General features: G+C 40.7%; 1 protein-coding gene across 4 annotated transcripts in view; it reads left to right on the forward strand.

Moving 5' to 3' along the window:
- Nucleotides 1-25413, forward strand: part of LOC112250414 (disheveled-associated activator of morphogenesis 1-like) — a 115487-nt gene that overhangs the window by 1855 nt on the left and 88219 nt on the right. The window contains exon 2 of one of the 4 annotated variants that reach the window (XM_042321766.1): nt 6130-6165. The exons of the other annotated variants lie outside the window; for them this stretch is intronic. The gene's annotated coding sequence lies outside the window, so the exon portion shown is untranslated. The remainder of the gene's footprint in view (nt 1-6129; nt 6166-25413) is intronic. 4 annotated transcript variants of the gene reach the window in all.

Genomic DNA, 25413 nt, shown 5'->3' on the forward strand with positions numbered 1-25413 from the left:
CGGGGGAGAAGGGCCTTGGTCAGGGAGGTGACCAAGAACCCAATGGTCACTCTGATAGAGCTCCTGAGTTCCTCTGTGGAGATGGTTGTCCTTCTGGAAGTTTCTCCCATCTCTGCAGCACGCCACCAATCAGGCCTTTATGGTAGAGTGGTGAGACGGGAGCTACTCCTCAGTAAAAGGCATATGACAGCCTGCTTGGAGTTTGCTAAAAGGCACCTAAAGACTATATAGACCATGAGAAACAACATTCTCTGGTCTGATGAAACCAAGATGTAACTCTTTGGCCTGAATGCCAAGCGTCACGTCTGGAGGAAACCTGGCACCATCCCTATGGTGATGCATGGGTGGCAGCATCATGCTGTGGGGATATTTTTCAGGGACTGGGAGACTAGTCAGGATCGATGCAAAGATGAACGGAGCAAAGTACAGAGATCCTTGATGAAAACCTGCTCCAGGGCTCTCAGGACCTCCAGACTGGGGTGAAGGTTCACCTTCCAACAGGACAATGACCCTAAGCACACAGCCAAGACAATGCAGGAGTGGCTTTGGGACAAGTCTCTGAATGTCCTTGAGTGGCCCAGACTTGAACCCGATCGAACATCTCTGGAGAAACCTGAAAATCGCTGTGCAGCGATGCTCCCCATCCAACCGGACAGAGCTTGATAGGACATGTAGAGAAGAATGGGAGAAACTCTCCAAATACATGTGCGATTTAATTAGGGCCGATTTCAAGTTTTCATAACAATTTCTGGACAACGATTTGGCTGTTTTTACTTTTTTTTTTTTACACCTTAAATAAAACGAACAAAAGTGCTGTTTGAATGAATGCTTATTAGCCTGCTGGTGCCTACCATCGCTCAGACTGCTCTATCAAATCATAGACTTAATTATAACATAACACACAGAAATGCGAGCCTTAGGTCATTAATATGGTTGAATCCGGAAACTATCATCTCGAAAACAAGACGTTTATTCTTTCAGTGAAATACTATTATATTACATAGATATTTTATCTAACGGGTGGCATCCATCAGTCTAAATATTCCTGTTACATTTCACAACCTTCAATGTTATGTCATAATTACGTAAAATTCTGGCAAATTAGTTCGCATTGACCAGGCGGCCCAAACTGTTGCATATACCCTGACTCTGCGTGCAATGAACGCAAGAGAAGTGACACAATTTCACCTGGTTAATATTGCCTGCTGTCCTGGATTTCTTTTAGCTAAATATGCAGGTTTAAAAATATATACTTCTGTGTATTGATTTTAAGAAAGGCATTGGTGTTTATGGTTAGGTACACGTTGGAGCAACGACAGTCCTTTTTCGTGAATGCGCACCGCATCGATTATATGCAACACAGGACACGCTAGATAAACTAGTAATATCATCAACCATGTGCAGTTAACTAGAGATTATGATTGATGAAGTTTAATGCTAGCTAGCAACTTATCTTGGCTTCTTACTGCATTCGCGTAACAGGTGGGGTGCTCGTGAGGCATGTGGTTTAGAGCATTGGACTAGTTAACCGTAAGGTTGCAAGATTGAATCCCCGAGCTGACAAGGTAAAAATCTGTCGTTCTGCCCCTGAACAAGGCAGTTAACCCACCGTTCCTAGGCCGTCATTGAAAATAAGAATGTGTTCTTAACTGACTTGCCTAGTTAAATAAAGATTAAATAAAAGGTGTAAAAAAATAAATAAATAGCAAAATCGGTGTCCAAAATGACCGATTTCTGATTGTTATGAAAACTTGAAATCAGCCCTAATTAATCGGCCATTCCGATTAATCGGTCGACCTCTACACTGTATGTACATATCTACCTCAATTACCTCGTACCCCTACACATCGACTCGGTACTGGTACCCCGTGTATATAGCAAAGTTATCATTACTCATTGTATATTTATTCCTCATGCTATTATTTTTTTAAATATTATTTCTTTTTCTCTCTCCATTGTTGGGAAGATCCCGTAAGTAAGCATTTCATCATTAGTCTACACCTGTTGTTTACAAAGCATGTGACAACATTATTATTTTTTGACCTGTATGAGATGGAACACGGGATATCCCTCAGATTTTATACTAAAGCTGGCAAGTGTATTCCTGTTTGGTGGACAATTTATTAGCAGAGCTGGAGAAAGGCAATTTACTCATGTCCAGCACCCTACTGAAAGGTAAGTGATCGTCAGCAGCCTTGGATATCTTGGTGTTTTCTGTATACATGTATTCAGCTTATTTTTAGATGGTGTGGTGCATTAAACTGAATATGTTTTGCAAGCTATTTCAGTCTTGGTTACATAAGGGAATAGGCCCAGAGGCCCACAGCAGTTTATGAAATCATCTTGGTATCATCAGTGCAATATTTTATTAAGTGCAGTGAAGGTTAGTAGGCTATTATGGCTTCACGGTTAAAAAAAACTATCATACATTTTATATTCTGTGGTTTTCAGTGATCTTTCATACCTCTAATGGGCATCAGTGAATGTACTATGTGAGATGTAGATCTGTGGCTTGGCATACACCCTAAATCACCCATGCATGTCCTGTGTCTCAAGGATTGTGTGTAATGGAGTTCGCTACAGTATGCCTTGGTGTGGATACAGTTTTCTGAAATATACAAGCCATCTATACACCTCATGACCAAGTCTATGAATCACAGGCTAAAAAGTAGTAGACTAGTAAATTCTAGGCTTATAGAATGAGCAGTCACTCAGTGACTAGACCCTGGTATTAAACCAACGAAGGTGTAGGGCTCTTTTTAGAGTGATGATTATATAACTTTTCTCTATAGAGTCTCAAGGTTCCTCTCATGAGCACAAAGTCATTGCCACCTGTCTCTATTAATTTCTTCTTCTGACAGACAGCTTATTGGAGATGCTCTCAGAAAGGTCAGGCTCCTTAAAGCCCCTGATTCGACTGTTTTGGGTATTTATAACCAATACCCCTTTCTCCTTATCCTGTGTGCGCCTCTGGGCCAGTTGCCATGGCAACTGGCTCGACCTTGGGAAAGTGGGGAGGGGAAAGGGAGCAATGCAGGGATGCTCTCTCTATCTTCCACCGGCTCCATTCCACTCCATTCAACTGCCTGGCCTTGAGTCGTAGGGCTGGATTAGCCGGACAATAGCAGGAAAATCCATCTGCAGTGACTGCCTCGCTTAGTACTGCTTCTGTTCAGAGACTTTGCTCTGTTTGGTTCCCTTGTCATTTATGCGAAAGGAGGGGGAACAGTACAAGAAAATTGTTTTCATGCCCCGGTTTACATAAGAGTGCAGGTCACGATTTCTGCTCTAACACTGAGGGAGAGCATCTTTGAGAGAATAAGGAAGAATGGGGGCTCTTATTGACGTTCATCGTGTTGTTGCCACAGGGGATTGCTACCGAGAGATTTTTTTCAGTTATTTTAAAGAGATTGAACTGAGATTTTGTATACTTATAAGGCAGTAGTTTTTAAAGTAGTGCTCAAGAGCCTGAAAGGGTCCCCAAAAATTGTGTACAACGACATCACGTCATTGTTCTCGAGCCCCCATATCGGGTGCACAAAGACAGTAAAAAAAAAATACAAAAATAACTGCGGTGTCCATGTTGGGCTCTCTCTGCAACCTCATTGGACAATACTGTGCCGACCTGATCCCGCCTCCCACTTTAACCTTGCAACCTTATTGGTCATAATTCCACCTGCCAATCGACATTGTCCATCAGTTCAGTTGCAACAGGGGTGTTCTAGTAGTTGCATGCATGATCTCATGAGAATAGTATGGCAAGCGAATGTGATAATGGAAAAGTTATACTTTTTATATGTTGGTATAGAAATGTTCTACTCCTTGAAAGTTGTGTATTGATTATAGTATATGCCTCATGATGAATTATGATTGCTGGCAATCAACAGCTGCAGGGTTGCCCATTGGATAATCCCATATCATGGAATATGTGTGAAAGTTTATAAAAACAAGGTGCACACATGGGATTATTTGTTTTGGATGGATTGTTGACACAACAAAGGTAGAGTTATATTTTCTAAAAAGTGGGTGAAAGTTTGCAGTATACATTTCTCGATCACATAGTTATGCGTGTTGTCACGATTCATGAACGGTATAAATGAATGGACGTGAACCTTATAGTATATTGTGCAAAACGTTCCCAAATTCTAACAAAATACACCAGCGATACCATTTAGGAGATACAGGTTGTGAGCATAGTGTTTCTGATCTGGTTGACAATCATCTTCCAATGTATTTGTTTGGCTACAATGCCATCTTTCCAGAGAAATGCATTGAAAGAGTAATGAAACTACTACCGAGGTTTAATAGATTAGAAAACATTTGAATTTATGATGCATGGATTTGATCTATGTATTTTCACTGTTATCAAAATAACTAAGGCTAAGGGCGTGCAGCCAGGAAAGGCATTCACGACATGACAGGGATGAGCGTGCAGACCTGATGCACTAAAGGATGCCGGGTTAGAATGTTTCTCCGCTGGGAGAGGACTGTAGATGGTTTATTACATTATGCGTCAATGTATGCATAATGTAATTAAACCATCTACAGTCCTCGCCAAGTCCAAAATGGGAGCTTTTAAAAAATAACGAGAGAATTTGACATTAAATTCATGAATGGATATTTCCAACAATGACTGGTAAAACATAGTGGGGGCTACAAAGTGGACTTTCTAATGGCTGCATACTCCAGTCTATCATTGTTGATCCTGGAGCCATTGAATGCTGGACTTCACTCCAGTTGAACATGAGCGTAGACACCTAAGTAGTGTGCTTGTTAAAAGCGGAAGACACATTTCAGTTGAACAACTGAGTAGGTATCCCCCTTGTTTCAGAGTATAAGAGCTTGAACCCATTTCAAGTTAGCCAGAGCAACAATGCTCTCATTTCTCAAAATGTGGATGTTTGGGACATCCACTTTCATAATGTATTGAGACTTTATGAAACAACAGTGATACTCTGACACCAGAGTTGAGAAACCCTGATAAATAGTGGAACATTTCTAAGTGATTTAGCAGGTGATGTATGGCACTACTACATCTGACTGTACCATACTATGGTGTTTGGTACTACAGCAATTTCAGAGGACCAACATTGTGCAGGCCCACCATACAGTATGCGATAGGACCCTGTTGGCAATGGAAACAACAATGGGCCTGTGTGGCTGTTTGAATGTCTCTTTCTCTGCACAGTGTGCTTCACTTCGGACAGACAATGGCTTCATTTAGCGTCACTTATCCACTGAGTCCCTGTCTGTCACCAGGGTGCTCCCACCACACCCTGCCCTCGCCCCGTCTCGCCTCGTCCACTTGGGATTGACGGGTCAGACACAGAATTGACCACACCTGACCCTAAGATGGGAGAACACTTTAGGGATACTTTGTAAACAAATCAAATTTAGAGAATATATTGAAACAATGGTCTTGCCTTGACCAAGACACTTAACCCTACTTTTCTCCAGGGTGCTGTACTACTATGGCTGACCCTGTAAAGCAACACATTTCACTGCACCTATCTTTTTTTGCCTCGACGCAAGCATATAAGGAATTTAGCTCATCTGGTACGCTTGGGTCACTGGCAGCTCATGGTTGGGTTTCCCTTTTATATTCTGTGATTGTTGGATGTGGTAGGGTTTGCAAACCCTATCTTATTCCTGTATTGACGTTTCCAGTTTGTCTTATTAGTGTCCTGCTCTTGAAAGTGGCAGCTCTAGTCTCTAGCTCAGTGCAGATGTTTCCTGTAGTCCATGGCTTCTGGCTGGGATATGTACATCATTGTGATGATGACTTCGTCGATGCACTTTTTAATGAAGCCGGGGATTTATGTGGTAAACTCCTCAATGCAATCAGATGAATCCCGGAACATATTCCAGTCTGTGCCATCAAAACAGTCCTGTAGCTTAGCATCTGCTTCATCCGACCTCTTCCGTATTGAGTGTATAACTGGTACTTCCTGTTTTGAGTTTTTGCTTGTAAGCAGGAATCAGGAGGATAGAGTTATGGTCAGAGTTACCAAATGGAGGGTGAACAAGAGCTTTGTATGCGAGGGAGGGAGAGCTTTGTCTCTGTGTGTGGGGTAAATGTGATCTAGAGTTTTTATTTTTTTAAATTTAATTTTTTTTTTTTTTATACAGCTCCAGTTGCACATGTGACATGCTGGTAAAACTAAGGTAAGAGGGATTTCAGTTCCGCTGTATTAAAATGACCGGCCACTAGGAGCGTCACCTCTGGATGTGCATTTTCTTGTTTGCTTATGGCCCTATACAGATCATTAGGTGTGATATTAGTGACAGCATCAGTTTGGTGGTAAATTGACAGCTAAGAAAAATATAGATAAACTATTGTTGCGTGTCACATGCATGTAGTTTTTGTGTCCCCAAGATGGAGACGGGCTAGAATTTTTGGTAAAACTTGCCTAATTGCTTAGTGAAGGGTCTTGACCTCTGTCAATCGGCACCACGCCCATGTTAATGCTGTACATGACATATGAGCCAGTTACTTTTGTATACAGTACAGAACATGGAGGAAAAGTAGAGTAGTTCTAGAGGAAAAGTAGAGTAGTTCTTGTCTTGTTCTCCTTTTTCCATTTTGTTTCCCTCTGATCACGCTCTGTTCTTCTTTGCAGCTAAAATAGGATTATGCACCAAGCCGGGTGACTGTAATTACCTCTGATCTCTGCCCCGCCTCACCCTCCCTCTCTGCTATTTTCTCCTCCATCTCCCTCATTTTTCTCTTCAATTCCACTGTTTTGTTTGCATTCATGTGGAAGTATCATTTTTACAAGCTCTGCAGGAGAGCTTAGCTCAACTGAGCTGTTTTATCTGGACTCTCCCAGCAATTTAGGCCAAGATTATATTTGCGTCTTTTCTTTTGCCATTGTTTGAAGCTATAGACGAATATGTCTTGAATTACTGATATAATTTTACCCCTATTAAATGATGCTATGAAAAGATTACCAAAAATAACTATATTTTAGAAATGCTGGTATTTGATTTTCTGGGCCGCATGATTTTTTAAAAACAGAAAAGTAGTGGGTGCATATGTATTCACCCCTAAATAAGATCTGGTGCAACTAATTACCTTCAGAAGTAACATACTTATTTAAATAAACTCTACCTGTGTACAGTCTGTCAAATGATCTGCCACATGATCTGTCACATGATCTCAGTACATATACACCTGTTCTGAAAGGCCCCAGAGTCTGCAACACCACTAAGCAAGGGGCACCACCAAGCAAGTGGCACCATGAAGATCAAGGAGCGCTCCAAACGGGTCAGGGATAAAGTTGTGGAGAAGTACAGATTAGGGTTGGGTTATAAAAAAAAAGATCTGAAACTTTGAACATCCCACTGAGCACCGTTAAATTTAGAGGTCGACCGATTAATTGGAAGAAGGTACTCTGGTCATGAGACTAAAATGTAGCTTTTTGACCATCAAGGAAAACGCTATGTCTGGCACAAACCCAACACCTCTCATCACCCCAAGAACACCATCCCCACAGTGAAGCATGGTGGTGGCAGCATCATGCTGTGGGGATGTTTTTCCATCGGCAGGGACTGGGAAACTGGTCGGAATGATGGATGGCGCTAAATACAGGGAAATTCTTGAGGGAAACCTGTTTGTCTTCCAGAGATTTGGGAGTGGGATGGAGGTTCACCTCCCAATACGACAATGACCGTAAGCATACTGTTAAAGCATCACTCAAGTGGTTTAAGACCAGACCTCAATCCAATTGAGAATATGTGGTATGACTTAAAGATTGCTGTACACCAGCGGAACCCATCCACCTTGCTGGAGCAGTTTTGCCTTGAAGAATGGGCAAAAATGCCAGTGGCTAGATGTGCCACGCTTATAGAGACATACCCCAAGAGACTTGCAGCTGTAATTGCTGCAAAAGGTGGCTCTACAAAGTATTGACTTTGGGGGGGTGAATAGTTATGCACGCTTGAGTTTTCTGTATTTTTTTTTTGTCTTGTTACTTGTTTGTTTCACAGTAAAAAATATTTGGTATCTTCAAAGTGGTAGGCATGTTGTGTAAATCAAATGATTCAACCCCCCAAAAAAAAAAATCTATTTTAATTCCAGGTTGTAAGGCAACAAAATAGGAAAAATGCCAAGGGGGTGAATACTTTCGCAAGCCACTGTAGCCTTAGAAGCATTTTTCCAGATGAGCCTTTACTTTGAGTATAATGTCTGCTGCTTGGTAGAGTTGTATTGTTTTTGTCTCTTCCTCTTGAGGCCCCTTCACCTTTCTCATTCTCTATGGGCCGATGGGTAAGTCACCCTACTTCCAAGTCCTGAATAGAGGGAGTTCTTAATTTATGGGAGTTGCCGTGCTCAAACTCCTGGTTATGGGGGACCTTGTATGTGTCCAAAAGAGCTCTTCTCAAGTCTTTGCTGCTGTTTGGTGTTAATTAGCACCCTAAGGACCCAACCCACTGTTTTGCGCATTAGCTTGCAATTTCAATAACCTTGTGGAGGATGTGGACACCAAGTTCAAATGGGGCTTTTCCTACCTTCCATTGAGGCAGAGATTCTTCAATGGCCCCCTTCTTTCAATCTGAGCCTCACCAGATGTTCAAATTCATCTCTGTGAAATGCTTTCTCGCTTGACGCGATCAAATAAATGCCTGACTCGTTCTGAATCTGAGTTTTTGGCGTTGATGGAGCAGTTCAGAATTTGAAATTCCTGAAAATGGGAGTAGGCCTGGGTACTTTGGAATGCCTTCCATACATTTGTTCAGAATTCTACACCTCCTGATGTGGTAAATAATTGCAGTCTCTCCCTCCAACCTTTTGTAAACAGAAACTTATTGAATATAATTAACATATTACGGCAATTCCACAGTAACTGAATTGTGTCGAATCAGATTTTTCACTTAAAAATGTATACCAATCAAAAAACATTGATTTCAAAGTTTATCAAACCATACTGAAATATGCACAAGTACTACTTTTAACCATTTACAGTGAACATTTAAAAAAAAAAAAAACATTTACTGGAAGAACTGTACAGATGTAACGTTTGGTAACAGAATTTCAGTAAAATCTCCCTGTTTTTTAATATGACCACATTTTCCCTAAATATCTGCCCCAAATTAAGTTTCAAAGATGGCTGCAGAAAGATTGGGGTGACACTTTCATAAGCCTTAACCGTATAGTAGTAATGGAATTCTATCATTTGTATAATCTCTACTTCACAGAAGTGCATTCTTATGTTGCATGCTATCAGATAATAGCTTCTCATGCTTCTCATGCTTTCGCCGAAAAGCATTTTAATAATCTGACTTGTTGGCTAGATTCACAACGAGTGTAGCTTTAATTCAGTGCCCTACATGTGTGCCCTACATGTGTGTTTTGATGAACGTTTGAGTTTTAACTAGTGCTATTAGCATTTGGCGTAGCGCATTTGCATTTCCAGATGCCTAGATGGGACGTCTGCGTCTCAGGTCGACGCAAGAGGTTAATGTCATTCTCTTTATGGTGATGTATCCTAAATCGGGAACACAAAGGCATACCTATGCAATATCCTCCTTTGTATATTTGGGTATTCTATAACTAATTGGTAGGTCTACCTTTACTTGTTACTTTTGTGAAATTGTATTACCCTTACGAGGGAGAGAAATGTGAAAATATGTTAAACTTACACAAGGCAAATAATTTATCCAAAACGAAATGTGTTTATTTGTTGGCAGGGTCTATACTTTCTATTACTTTTTAAATACTTTTTCTGCTGATGTTTTCTAAGACCCCATTTCCATCTGTTTGACCAGAAATCAAAGCCTTTGCTTATTCCTAATATTTAGGATGCCATCATTTATACAAGATATAGACTCTTAGCTAATATTTGACACCAGATTTGACATGCTCCTATGAACTTGGTGCTCAAGGGTCCTTTTACATGGAAATGACAGTTAGTCTTGGAAGACTAGCCCTTGGTGGGCTCAAAGAGATCCTAATAAACAAACATTTAGAATTTTGGACAGCGAATGTAAGACATTTCAACCAGTTCGAATCCCAAAATACTTCACCAATCTGTGTGGATAGAGCAGGCAAAATAGTTGTTTACATGCGTGATGGACAAACAAGTGTAGCCTATGGTGAAAGATGTGACTGAAATGTTAAGGGTGGGGAGAGAGCGAGAGGGTTGATGAGCAGGCTTGACGTGCTCGCATCTTATGACATGAATTCGGTCCACAGAATTAAACCTAGGCTGAGTGGCTTCAATGAAGGAACTTTTGAATGTCTTTTGCGCTAACAGGCTTGAGCTAGCAAGGTAACACGCTTGTGTGTGCAGAGTGGTACCAGAATTAACACTTTTTTTTTGTAGTTTATGCTTTGGAGGTAGCCTAAACATGCACACACATCTGCAAAGATTTTCAGCTTGCAGGCAGACGCTGGAATACATTTCTGAGTGACAGTGAGGGCTTTGTATAGGCACGTTGTTGCGCTTTTTGTGGGACTAGAAAAAAATGCCTTGATCGTAAAATAAAGTTATTAAGCGGTTTCCATGCATTTAATATAACTGTTCTGTTATTGAACAGTATGGATCACTTTCGTTCCTGGTTCTGTTACTTGATAAAAAATATTTTTGGTTCTGTTTCCTGAATCACTTCCAACCCTTGATAGAATTAGTGTTATTTTTGATACTTCTGTCAAATATGTCTCACGAATCACGCCTGTCCATCAGCGCAGCCGACCACTTATCATAGTACACACTTACTCATTGCTAGCCTGAGTCTGAGCTGCATCATGTTGGCTCCTCACTCCGTTTAGGTATGTTGAAACTGTTAACTACTGTTTGCAAAACAGTGTCTGTATAGACTACAACTCTTTACAATGGAAGATAGTGATAAGCGACAAGTGCTTTTCGAGTTTGGTTTTTGGTTTTGATTGTATTTTTGTATTTTATTTTTGAAAACATTTTTAACATATTAGAAGTTTTTTTAATAGAAATTCCAACCCCAAAATAGTGAACATTCAATTGCCAAAACAGAAAATATTCCATTGTCTCTGTCAGGACCACATTGGGTAGACATCAATAGAAAAATTGGAAATTACTCTGAAATGATACAATTTATATTACTTACTCATTTTTATTAGATTGCCTGATCAGATGATAAAGTAAAGGCAGCCAATACACAAGTATATATTTTTAAACCTGCATATTTAGCTAAAAGGTTAGCAGGCAATATTAAACTAGGGAAATTGTGTCACTTCTCTTGCGTTTATTCAACGCAGAGTCAGGGTATATGCAACAGTTTGGGCAGCCTGGCTCGTTGCGAACTAATTTGCCAGAATTTTACGTTATGACATAACATTGTGCAATGTAACAGGAATATTTAGATTTATGGATGCCACTCGTTAGATAAAATACGGAATGGTTCCATATTTCACTAAAATAATAAACGTTTTGTTTTCTAAATGATAGTTTCCGGATTTGACCATATTAATGACCAACGGCTCGTATTTCTGTGTTTATTATATTATAATTAAGTCTATGATTTGATAGAACAGTCTGACTGAGCGGTGGTAGGTGGCAGCAGGCTCGTAAGCATTCATTCAAACTTTACTGCGTTTGCCAGCAGCTCTTAGCAACGCTTGCTTCACAGCACTGTTTGACTTCAAACCTATCAACTCCCGAGATTAGGCTGGCACTACTAAAGTGTCTATAAGAACATTGAATAGTCAAAAGGTATATGAAATACAAATGGTAGAGAGAAATAGTCGACGTGTCATAATTCCTATAATAACTACAACCCAAAATAAATAAATAAATATATATATATATATATACACAGTGCCTTGCGAAAGTATTCGGCCCCCTTGAACTTTGCGACCTTTTGCCACATTTCAGGCTTCAAACAAAGATATAAAACTATTTTTTTTGTGAAGAAACAACAACAAGTGGGACACAATCATGAAGTGGAACGACATTTATTGGATATTTCAAACTTTTTTTAACAAATCAAAAACTGAAAAATTGGGCGTGCAAAATTATTCAGCCCCCTTAAGTTAATACTTTGTAGCGCCACCTTTTGCTGCGATTACAGCTGTAAGTCGCTTGGGGTATGTCTCTATCAGTTTTGCACATCGAGAGACTGAAATTTTTTCCCATTCCTCCTTGCAAAACAGCTCGAGCTCAGTGAGGTTGGATGGAGAGCATTTGTGAACAGCAGTTTTCAGTTCTTTCCACAGATTCTCGATTGGATTCAGGTCTGGACTTTGACTTGGCCATTCTAACACCTGGATATGTTTATTTTTGAACCATTCCATTGTAGATTTTGCTTTATGTTTTGGATCATTGTCTTGTTGGAAGACAAATCTCCGTCCCAGTCTCAGGTCTTTTGCAGACTCCATCAGGTTTTCTTCCAGAATGGTCCTGTATTTGGCTCCATCCATCTTCCCATCAATTTTAACCATCTTCCCTGTCCCTGCTGAAGAAAAGCAGGCCCAAACCATGATGCTGCCACCATGTTTGACAGTGGGGATGGTGTGTTCAGGGTGATGAGCTGTGTTGCTTTTACGCCAAACATAACGTTTTGCATTGTTGCCAAAAAGTTCAATTTTGGTTTCATCTGACCAGAGCACCTTCTTCCACATGTTTGGTGTGTCTCCCAGGTGGCTTGTGGCAAACTTTAAACAACACTTTTTATGGATATCTTTAAGAAATGGCTTTCTTCTTGCCACTCTTCCATAAAGGCCAGATTTGTGCAATATACGACTGATTGTTGTCCTATGGACAGTCTCCCACCTCAGCTGTAGATCTCTGCAGTTCATCCAGAGTGATCATGGGCCTCTTGGCTGCATCTCTGATCAGTCTTCTCCTTGTATGAGCTGAAGGTTTAGAGGGACGGCCAGGTCTTGGTAGATTTGCAGTGGTCTGATACTCCTTCCATTTCAGTATTATCGCTTGCACAGTGCTCCTTGGGATGTTTAAAGCTTGGGAAATCTTTTTGTATCCAAATCCGGCTTTAAACTTCTTCACAACAGTATCTCGGACCTGCCTGGTGTGTTCCTTGTTCTTCATGATGCTCTCTGCGCTTTTAACGGTCCTCTGAGACTATCACAGTGCAGGTGCATTTATACGGAGACTTGATTACACACAGGTGGATTGTATTTATCATCATTAGTCATTTAGGTCAACATTGGATCATTCAGAGATCCTCACTGAACTTCTGGAGAGAGTTTGCTGCACTGAAAGTAAAGGGGCTGAATAATTTTGCACGTCCAATTTTTCAGTTTTTGATTGGTTAAAAAAGTTTGAAATATCCAATAAATGTTGTACCACTTCATGATTGTGTCCCACTTGTTGTTGATTCTTCACAAAAAAATAGTTTTTTATCTTTATGTTTTAAGCCTGAAATGTGGCAAAAGGTCGCAAAGTTCAAGGGGGCCGAATACTTTCGCAAGGCACTGTATATAATATTATTAATAATTTGGCTGATTAGTTGGTATCGGCTATTTTTGGTCCTCCAATAACTGGTATCGGCGTTGAAAAATCATACTCTACTCTCAAGTGATATCCTCTGGGTCCACATTGTACATTTTGTTGTATATGTCTGTTACCCAAAATACATTAAATTCAATACTGTGTACTAATTTAGAACATACTGTTTAGTAAAAACAAATACACTAAGCAACAAATATCAGCATGCTAGGCTCATCCTACTGAGAATGCGTCATTTTATGCTCAATTCTGTTGATTCCCACCTTTGTTAATTTTGGTAAAGCGCGTCCCGACAGCTGATTATCAGCTATTGTCAAACACACGTGAGTCTCGAAAGACGATTCTCTTCCTCAAAAGTGTGCAGTAAATTAAACCAGATGAAAAGCCAAAATGACATCCTGGCATTTTAAAGCATACAAAATGTTTGAAATTTCACATACAGTACCTTAACTTAGTGGCTACCCAAAATAGCTACTATTTAGAACGCAAGAACGGGTATTGGGACTCCGCCATTGTCCTCATTCAGTTATAGAAGCTCACTCAGGCTCAACAACATATCAGAACAAGAGTTTGTTGTCTGCAAGGTAGGTCACCATTTTGCTTGACAGCTGTGCAAAGCAGGTAATGCTCCTCCAAACAGTTACAGATAATCCCCTGCTGACAACGGTCTGCTCGCCTCAACCCATTCCCTGACCTGCTGGAGACTACCATTGTGTTTGGTTTCTAAGGAAACACTCGTCAAAATGGATGACTGCTGCCCTCATCGACAGCACGTGTCAATTGTTGGTTCTTCTTCTTTAAATAACATGACAAAAAACAAACAGAGTAAAGGCTAAATGCCCTCAGACTAGTTGTAGGAAAGGCTAGGAAACCTAACAATCTGAGAAGTAGTATGAAATATCGCTGACGCAGCCCAGATTAACTGATGCATCGAACATTGTCAACTGAAAGTTCTGGCACCATGAAAGCATCTCTTTCCATGTGATCCCAGTGTAACCTGAATACAGTCTAAATTCCATAGCATCCTACCCAAGGCCTTCTGCAGACAGCCAATATCTGCACTCCATCCTTTTAGCTACAATTGTGTGACCTGGAGACAGACTTCGAACAGGGACATCCTAGTTTTGAAATGCATACACCAAGCCCCTTATCACCCCCATGGTCTTGTCACGGCTTCACTGGAGCCAGCTGACCCCCACCACCACCACTCTTTGTCTGCGCTGGGTGTTAGTGGTGCACGCCCTCTCCTCATTGCCAGGGCTCTGCCAGCTGTTCATTTGTGAATTATTTGTTCATTATCATGGTAATCTAGGCCTTGGTTCCGCTTCTGTTTTTTTCTCTCTGGCTTCTCTGGCAGAGCAACTGTCGCTTGGGGACAAAGTGACACTTAAAACCGGCCATCGTTTGACACAGACTGCAGTGGAGAGGGAGTTGCTGCAACACTCTTAAAAAGGGGAATTTCAATGAAAAATATTTGTTTGTGCTTATAACCCTACAATTGAATGGTGTCAATAGCACTACATTGCTAGACTGTTGGAGTCACCCTGATCTCTCTAGCGTTCCATTTGTCACTTAAAATAAACATTTAATTTTACATTATCCTGTTCGGGAAGCCCAGTCAAATATGAGATGAGCTTTACAGACCGTTTACACACGGAAACGGCATTGTTTCCAAATCTGCATATTTGAGCACTCCACAGGGATGCCCGATTCAAGTCAAATCTTTCTCTTGATTAAATACAATTCTTTATAAACGGCAGAGTCAGAGATAAAAGTTGGCACACATTTAACCCTTTAGGAAGTAGGCTACAGTCCATAAAGTATTTTGGATTAATTGTGAAACTGCTTAACTACATTCCTGGGACGTGGCGTACATTAAAGCCGCTTAACATTTAAAAACACTACCAAACTATTTTCCCTATTCAAAGAACTAAGTCTGATATTTGTATGTGTTTTTGCAGGTCCTTGAAGCTCCTCCACTGAAGTGAAATCAGAGCGGGTGGCATAGTTACACCAGAACTAGAACATCCTGTGCCTTTGACTCAAGGACACATCTAAGAATTTCAGTGGCCCAAAAAACATTACATAGGTCACCCATTTCTGCATCGCCAGTATATTTATAGTAGTATAAAGTAGGGTGCAGCTACAAGGGTTACTTCTCTTGGGAATATGTGAAGACTTTTGGGGGTGTTATTTGCGTTTAACCAAGAAAGTGCATTACTAACATTAAAAAGGAGAAGAGTTGCAAGGGACAAGGCGGCAGGGTAGCCTAGTGGTTAGAGCGTTGGACTAGTAACCGGAAGGTTGCGAGTTCAAACCCCCGAGCTGACAAGGTACAAATCTATACAGTCACAGGCTTAAAGGTGCACTATGCAGAAATCACTCTGCCATTTCCTGGTTGCAAAAATTCTAATAGTTATCCTGATTTCAGTTTGTGTGATAACAAGCAACTAAAGTTTAGAAAATCATTGGACCATCTAAAACACTGTGAAATGTATTTTTCCTTACCAAAAATAGCAAGAAAAAATCTAACAAGTCATGGCTTCCAGGAGGAAACCACACATCCTACACATTGAGATTTCACATTCAAAATGTACACTGAACAAAAATATACACTTGAAGTCGGAAGTTTACATACACTTACATTGGAGTCATTAAAACTCGTTTTTCAACCACTCCAAATTTCTTGTTAGCAAACTATTATAGTTACTATAGTTTTGGCGAGTCGGTTAGGATATCTACTTTGTGCATGATACAAGTAATTTTTCCAACAATTGTTAACAGACAGATTATTTCATTTATAATCCACTGTATCACAATTCCAGTGGTCAGAAGTTTACATACACTAACTTGACTGTGCCTTTAAACAGTTTGGAAAATTCCAGAAAATGATGTCATGGCTTTAGAAGCTTCTGATAGGCTAATTGACATAATTTAAGTCAATTGGAGGTGTACCTGTGGATGTATTTCAAGTCCTACATTCAAACTCAGTGCCTCTTTGCTTGACATCATGAGAAAATCAAAATAAATCAAGACCTCAGAAAAACGATTGTAGACCTCCACAAGTCTGGTTCATCCTTGAAATTGGCCCTAATTAATCGGCCATTCCGATAAGTCGGTCGACCTCTACAAGCCAAAGCTTCATACTATTTTTCAGACACAGAGACCTGACACTGGCCAAACTGGCCATTGGGATAGGATTGGATTGGGGGATCCGTCTGTGGCTTGCCTTTTAAATTTTTTTTTTTTAATCCTTCTGTTTTAATCATTTTTGGGAAGGAGTCTAGTCCAAAGCGGATGTTGGGTACTATATTTAATATTATATGAATCCAATCAATTAAAATGGGCAATATGGGTGCAATCAATCAACTTAAACAATGAAATTATAGTTAAACAAAATAATGATACAGGAATTCTTGTCTTGTCAGTTTCTGCAGTTAGAAACAATTTCAGAACAATCTCAGATGGTGGGTGTCAAGGCATGCTAGAATGACCCGATAAGCAGCTTGATTAAATAGTACCCGCAAAACACCAGTCTCAACGTCAACAGTGAAGAGGCGACTCCAGGATGCTGGTCTTCTAGGCAGAGTTGCAAAGCCATATCTCAGACTGGCCAATGAAAAGAAAAGATTTAGATGGGCAAAAGAACACACACTGGACAGAGGAACTCTGCCTAGAAGGCCAGCATCCCGGAGTCGCCTCTTCACTGTTAACGTTGACTGATTGTTTTGCGGGTACTATTTAATCAAGCTGCCAGTTGAGGACTTGTGAGGCGTCTGTTTCTCAAACTAGACACTCTAATGTACTTGTCCTCTGGCTCAGTTGTGTACCGGGGCCTCCCACTCTTTCTATTCTGGTTAGAACCAGTTTGCACTGTTCTGTGAAGGGAGTAGTACACAGCAATGTACGAGATCTTCAGTTTCTTGGAAATTTCTTGCATGGATAGCCTTAATATCTCAGAACAAGAATAGACTGATGAGTTTCAGAAGAAAGTTCTTTGTTTCTGGCCCTTTTGAGCCTGTAATCGAACCCACAAATGCTCATGCTCCATATACTAGTCGAAAGAAGACCAGTTTTATCGCTTCTTTAAATCAACAGCACAGCTGAAAACTGTTGTAATAACATAATAGCAAAAGGGTTTGCTAATGATCAATTAGCCTTTTAAAATGATACATTTGGATTAGCTAACACAACATGCCATTGAAACACAGGAGTGATGGTTGCTGATAAATGTAGATATTCCGTAAAAAAATCAGCTGTTTCCAGCTCCAATAGTATTTTACAACATTAACAATGTCTACACTGTATTTCTTTTACATTTTATGTTATTTTAATGGACAAAAAATGTGCTTTTCTTTCAAAAACAAGGACATTTTTAAGTGACCCCAAACTTTTGAACTGTAGCGTATATGTGTTTTTTTCCCCCCCACCCTGTCCCCTGTTCCCTCACCCGCTTTAACCCTTCAACTACAATCGTGCCAGACGTGTTGTTAAAACAGAGGCACAACGTGAGGCGTCTGTCCTCTGGTGCAGGACATGTTTGTGTGTGTGACATGCTGGCCAAACCGGACGCGCACACATTGATTTTGTTCACCCACACCAGAAGCTATCAGGACACGCAGGTTGAAATATCAAAACAAACTGTGAACCAATTATATTAATTTGGGGACAGGTCAAAAAACATTAAACATTTATGGCAATTTAGCTAACTAGCTTGCTGTTGCTAGCTAATTTGTCTTGGTATATAAACATTGGGTTGTTAATATTCCTGAAATGCACAAGGTCCTCTACTCCGACAATTAATCCACAGATAAAACGGTAAACAATTTGTTTCTTCTTTCCTCCTTCCTTCGGGCTTCTTTTTCTTCTTTGGACTTTATATGGTGGTTGGCACCCAACTTTACAGCATTACTACAATCTATCGGAGTGTGGACCTTAGTTAATTTTGCAATCACCCACGTGGGTATATACTGCTTAAAACCAATGAGGAGATGGCAGGTGGGTATATGCTCCTAAAAACCAATGAGGAGATGGGAGAGACCGGACTTGCATTGCGTTCAGCGTCACAAATTATTCTAATTTAGCACCTTGCCACGCAGATGCCCGCGAGCAGTGTGGGTGCCATGATTGAATAACATGTATGTGTTCATGTTTTTTGCAATGCTCGTGCACTTGACGCGAGTGGTGTGGTCAGCATGTTAGAGTAGGAATTGGAACACAGAGAGCATTTGCATGATGGTATTACGTGGTCAAGCCAAGAGGCCATCGAGACAGCATCAACCAGTGGTCACTCTGTCAGTGAGCTTTTACACCCAGGAACTTGTTTAATCATCACATGACAAGTATACAGCCATATTGTTTTAGCCTCCTAAAGTACAATTTTGATAGCCTATGTCTGGCTAGTCAAAAAAGGAGTCATGCCATTAGATCAGTTTCCTACTATGGCCAATAGTTGCTTATAAACTGGGTGGTTTGAGCCCTGAATGCTGATTGGCTGACAGCTGAGGTATATCAGACCGTATACCACTGGTATGACAACCATTTATTTTTACTACTCTAATTACTTTGGTAACCAGTTTATAATAGCAATAAGGCACCTCTGGGGTTTGTGATATATGGCCAATATACCACGGCTAAGGGCTGTATCAGGTACTGCCTTCAGCCGTGGTATATTGGCCATATACCACACCTGCTCGGCCTTATTGCTTAAAAATATATCTCAGGATATGCATAGGCCTAAATTCCCATTAATTCTTAATTGAGATCTGGCTGAGGATCAAGTACATGTTATGATAGTCTCTTTGTCTGCCCTCTCTCATTCTCTCCACGAATCAGCAATGGTTGCTTGAGCTCTTCATAGCATTGAGGCACATCTGGGGGGGATCAACAAGTTAGGCCCTAAACCAGAACTGTTAACCCCCAAATTCCATAAATCCAGTGCAAGCACGTTCCCCAACAGCTGCAGCCCTTTGCCTTGCTCTTTCCTTTCTCCCATTAAAAGTTTGGAATTCCTTAATGCACAACACGACACAACACATCAAGCAAAGCTCCCATGGAAGGACGTCGCTTTTGAAACATAATGTGCGAACCAGACAGGCACTAAGTATGTTTTGTGTGGTTGATGTACCTTGCCAGCTTAGAATTGGTTCATTGATTTGATTTTGATTTCATCCTTTATTTAGCCAGGTAAGTCATTGAGAACAAATTCAATAACAACCCTATTAATTATTTAGATTAAGCGGTTCAACTGGAAAGTATTTCACATCCCTATATCAGATAGCAGAATTCAGATTTTGCCAAGGCTGTCCTCTGAGTTGGAGAGGACAATCAGGAAAGCCTAAAACCTTTTGAGGTAGCCACCAATGCAAATAGACCAAGATCCTCTGAAAGTTAAACACACAAGCTCCCTCCCCTCTCTTCTACTCATATTTCCCACTCTCAATCGCTCCCTCTTTCTCATTCTCACTTTATCTTTCTTTTGAAGTTCAAAAGACAGCTGCATGGAATAAAATGCTATTTTGACCACAAACAGGAGGAGCAGTTGCTTTTCTCTCCTTTTATTTTGGATCCCAGATTTAAAAAGCAGTGCTCCCTGCCTTGGCGAGATAGCGGCCCTTTTTTTCACAGCTCCAGTTGTTCAGTGGCATTCAGGGTAGATTACAGGACACAATGCGTGGCAAGGCCCCTCGTGGGGTGTCCGGAGTGATGCCAGGCGGCAATTACAAGGCCTTTCCACCCCTCTTAACGCAACCTTCTCTACGCCAAGCTTTTAATTTGTGATCACGATAGTCCCAAATTAGGGGGGATGCATTGATGGAATTTGTGGGTACGGCCCATCCCTGAATTCACCACTCCTTTTGGTTTGGAATGGGACAACTGGGCTTTTATGTAGAACCACCACACATGATGCACACCCCCACATAGTTTAGTGGTTAGGTGCACTTGGTTCAGAGGCAGGGCACATATCAGGCTTTACTCAATGGAACTTTACCCCCCTTCCGGATCGTTAGTTGCCCCTCACACTGCAGAGCAGAAGCCCAGAGAGAGTCAGGGCTGCTCTCCATGGAACCGGACCTGTGTGTTATTCCAGCTGCAGTCGGCCCTTTTCAGAGGCGGCATCCCAGAACAAGATAACTCCTTGTGTTATCCATTGGTTCAACACATGCCCTTTGCTTTAGGTACATCGGTTACATAACTATATTGCTACTAGCACAACTAGAATGGTGATGAACAAAGGAAAACAATGTAGACTGCTTGAGTCAATTACATGTCAGTTCCAATAGAAGACCCTACATTATGGACATTTGTTAATTAGAAAGGTATTCCGAGTTGGACACATTTTGATGAATATAAGTACGTTCCTTGGAGAATTTCTGTATCCTGCTGTAAATTATGTAACCTCTGCTCCAGACTAGAATGCTGCTAGCTGTGGCTTAATGCAGAGCTCATCCCTCTGCATTGTGACAAGTGTTGGCCTGACGAGATTGTTGTTTCTTCAAATAAACAAATGTGAAGACCAGCCTCACTGTTGGTTCCATCTTATTTCTACAAATGCTCAATACACCATAAAAACCAAGGGTTTGTGCTATGCCATGTCCATCTCTTTCTTCTTTTAGTAGCCTAATACTTATAATTAAATTATACTTATCCCACCAGACATGCCACCAGGGGTCTTTTCACAGTCCCCAAATCCAGAACAAATTCAAGAATGCGTACAGTATTATATAGAGCCCTTATTACATGGAACTTCCTTCCACCTCATATTGCTCAAATAAACAGCAAACCTGGTTTGAAAAACCAGATAAAGTAACACCTCACGGCACAAAGCCTCTCCCCTATTTGACCTTGATAGTTGTGTGTATGCATTGATATCTAGGCTACTTGTGCCTTTTAAAACATGTATGTAGTGCTGTCCTTGAGCTGTTCTTGTCTATTGCTGTTCTGTATTATGTTTCATGTTTTGTGTGGACCCCAGGAAGAGTAGCTGCTGCTTTTGCAACAGCTAATGGGGATCCTAATAAAATGCCAAATAAGTATTCAGACTTTACACTTTACTTTTTCCACATTTTGTTACGTTACAGCCTTACTCTAATGGATTAAATAAAACAAATTCCTCATCAATCTACACACAATACCCCCTAATAACAAAGCAAAAACCATTTTTTCCCCTGTTTTTTTTCCTTCTCATTTATAAAGAAAAATTTGCATAAGTATTCAGACCCTCTATTCAGTACTTTGTTGAAGCACCTTTGGCAGCGATTACAGCCTCGAATCTTCTTGGATATGACGCTACAAGCTAGGCACATGGGTATTTGGGGAGTTTCTTCCATTCTTCTCTGCAGATCCTCTCAAGCTCTGTCAGGTTGGATGGGGAGCGTCACTGCACAGCTATTTCCAGGTCTCTCCAGAGATGTTTGATCAGGTTCAAGTCCAGGCCCTGGCTGGGCCCCTCAAGGACATTCAGAGCCTTATCCCGAAGTCATTCCTGCATTATCTTGGCTGTGTGCTTAGGGTCGTTGTCTTGTTGGAAGGTGAACTTTCACCACGGTCTGCGGTCCTGAGCGCTCTGGAGCAGGTTTTCATCAAGGAGCTCTCTACTTTGCTCCGTTCATATTTCCCTCAATCCTGACTAGTCTCCCAGTCCCTACCGCTGAAAAACATCCCCACAGCATGATGCTGCCACCACCGTGCTTCACCGTAGGGATGGTGCCAGGTTTCCTCCAGACATGATGCTTGGAATTCAGGCCAAAGAGTTCAATTCTGGTTTCATCAAAACAGAGAATCCTGTTTCTCCTGGTCTGAGAGTCCTTTAGGTGCCCTTTGGCAAACTCCAAGCGGGCTATTGTGTGACTTTTTACTGAGTGGCTTCCATCTGGCCAGAGATGGTTGTCCTTCTGGAAGGTTCTCCCATCTCCATAGAGGAACTCTAGAGCGCTGTCAGCGTGACCATCGGAGTCTTGGTTACCTCCCTGACCAAGACCCTTCTCCTCCGATTGCTCGGTTTGGCTAGACGGCCAGCTCTAGGAAGAGTCTTGGTGGTTCCAAACTTCATCCATTTAAGAATGATGGAGGCCACTGTGTTCTTGGACCTTCAATGCTGCAGAAATGTTTTGGTACCCTTCCCCAGATCTGTACCTCGACACAATTCTGTCTCAGAGCTCTACAGACAATTCCTTTGACCTCATGGCTTGATTTTTGCTCTTACATGCACTGTCAACTGTGGGACCTTTTTATATAGACAGGTGTATGCCTTTCCAAATGATGTCCAATCAATTCAATTTGCTACAGGTGGACTCCAAGTTGTAGAAACATCTGAAGGATGATCAACGGAAACAGGATGCACATGAGCTCAATTTCGAGTCACGTTACAAAGGGTGTGAATACTTATTTAAATAAGGTATTTAAAAACCTGGTTTTGCTTTGTCATTATTTGTTATTGTGTGTAAATTGAGGGAAACAAAACATTAAAACCAACAAATAAAAACACATTGCAGCCCACAGGTATAAAAGGCCAGTTTTATTGCTTCTTTAATCAGGACAACAGTTTTCAGCTGTGCTAACATAATTGCAAAAGGGTTTTCTAATGATCAATTAGCCTTTTAAAATGATAAACTTGGATTAGCTAACACAACGTGCCATTGGAACACAGGAGTGATTTAAAAACAAGGACATTTCTAAGTGACTCCAAACACATATGAACAGTTTTGTGTGTGATATATCTCACAAATAAATCTATTTACCACTGCTCGACAAAGAAAATGTGGATCTACCAACATCCTATCGACAAAACAATTGACTAAATGGGGTCTATCTGTTTGTGCGTCTTGCGGTCAATTTGACGTCTACAAATTATTTGTAATTTTGTTGCACCCCCTCAAGGAAAAAAATCGGCCCGCGGCTGAATCTAGTTGATGATCCCTGATCTGTGGCAAGACCTGAAAATGGTTGTCTGTCAATGATTAACAATCAATTTCATAGCTTAAAGAATTTGTCTCTTTGTCCCGCAGGTGTGATGTTCGGATGTACCTGTGCAGGTGTTGTTACACGTGGTCTGCCACTGCGAGGACAATCAGCTGTCCATCCTGTCTCCCTGTAGTGCTGTCTTAGGCGTCTCACAGTACGGACATTGCAATTTATTGCCCTGGCCACATCTGCAGTCCTCATGCCTCCTTGCAGCATACCTAAGGCACATTCACGCAGATGAGCAGGGATCCTGGACATCTTTCTTTTGGTGTTTTTCAGAGTCGGTAGAAAAGCCTCTTTAGTGTCCTAAGTTTTCATAACTATGACCTTAATTGCCTACCACCTGTTAGTGTCTTAACGACCATTCCACAGGTGCATGTTCATTAATTGTTTATGGTTCATTGAACAAGCATGGGAAACAGTGTTTAAACCCTTTACAATGAAGATCTGTGAAGTTATTTGGATATTTACAAGTGATCTTTGAAAGACAGGGTCCTGAAAAAGGGACGTTTCTTTTTTTGATGAGTTTATATGGAAAAGCTCTCAACAGGAGCGCTATTTAGTGTTTTCCCACCAATTGCATTTTGGCAAATATTTGATAATGATGTTTTATTGGCTGCTTCTTACAGGACTTTCATTTTCTGTTGAAATGAATTACAATAATCTAAATGTGATTCCTGTCATTCTGAACACCGTAGGTGGGCGCCCTAATGGGTTATGCACCCAATTTCATATGGGTCCGGTAAATTTCTCAAATGGCCGGTAAATTTAAATCTTCCCATTCACATTGTCTGGCGCCACAGTTTTCTCCATAGCCCACAACTTTTCAATATTCAAAATACTACATTTGATTTGTCGACTGTCATAGTGATGGAGGATTGTTTGATTTCCAGTTTAAGACTAAGTTTTCTTTAAATAATTGACAAGAAAAGTATGGTCCTCCCCATTGGGTATCTTACTGCACCCTCATATGCCATGTCTTGAAATATGCAGATATACGGATTGAAAGTAAACTTAGATTGTAAAACTTCTGACGACCAACTTTTGGACTTTGTAGCACTCCCAGAAGTCATGAATTATTGAGTCCTTTTTATTTTGACACTTAAGATATGACTCTGTGCTGTATAATTGTCTCTTGTATAATACATTCTATACATTAGGTTATACTGGATTAAGCGTACATTTTGTTAACTGTAATTTCATTAATTACTACACATATTCTAACACTCCCTCCATCTTGTAGTGATATTAGTATTTCTGTTATTCATAAATAACAGGCTAGGTAGCAAACGTCATAACTTTTAGGACCTGGACTTGTTCCCTGACAGAAACAACTATTGGTAACTTCAGCTAACAGGATAGCTTCTTCGTTCCGGGAGACCTGTAAGTTACATATTGGTGTATCTAATGTCGGAGCGAAGAGGCTACTAACTAGCTAACAGTAGTATCGGCGATATAATGGCACCGTTCGCTAACTTAAGTAATGTTATCTAGCTCGCTACAACGTTAACATAGATTAAAAGGGAATACAATTACTTGTTTGGTTCCAAGGCCCTATCAAACTAGCTAACTGTGTATCTTATGAGAGGGGTATATATATCTTATGAAATAGTTAGCTAACTAGCAATCAATGTTTAAACGTTACGTAGCTAGCTAACTTAGCTAACACTAGCTAGCTAGATACAAACAGAATGATGCATAGAATGATCTGCAGAAAAAGGCAAACAAGGTCTGTCAGCTAACTGACCCCCTTTGGTCTGTTTTAACTAACGCTAGCTGTCACTGCCCGGGGACAGTTTCAACAAACAAAGCAACTTTTTACCTTCAATAATTCGTACCTTAACATAACTTACAACAATACATCAACACATGCTTCACCGTTTCATCAACCATACATTCCATACACATTCTTGCCAACCAGATGAAATAATGAGTTCATTGTTAATGTCCTAGACATAACCAAGCAAACACCACCGCATTGCAGGTTTAAACTTATTTTTTTATT

This window comes from Oncorhynchus tshawytscha, linkage group LG05 (genome assembly GCF_018296145.1).
Source record: "Oncorhynchus tshawytscha isolate Ot180627B linkage group LG05, Otsh_v2.0, whole genome shotgun sequence".
Taxonomy (NCBI): domain Eukaryota; kingdom Metazoa; phylum Chordata; class Actinopteri; order Salmoniformes; family Salmonidae; genus Oncorhynchus; species Oncorhynchus tshawytscha.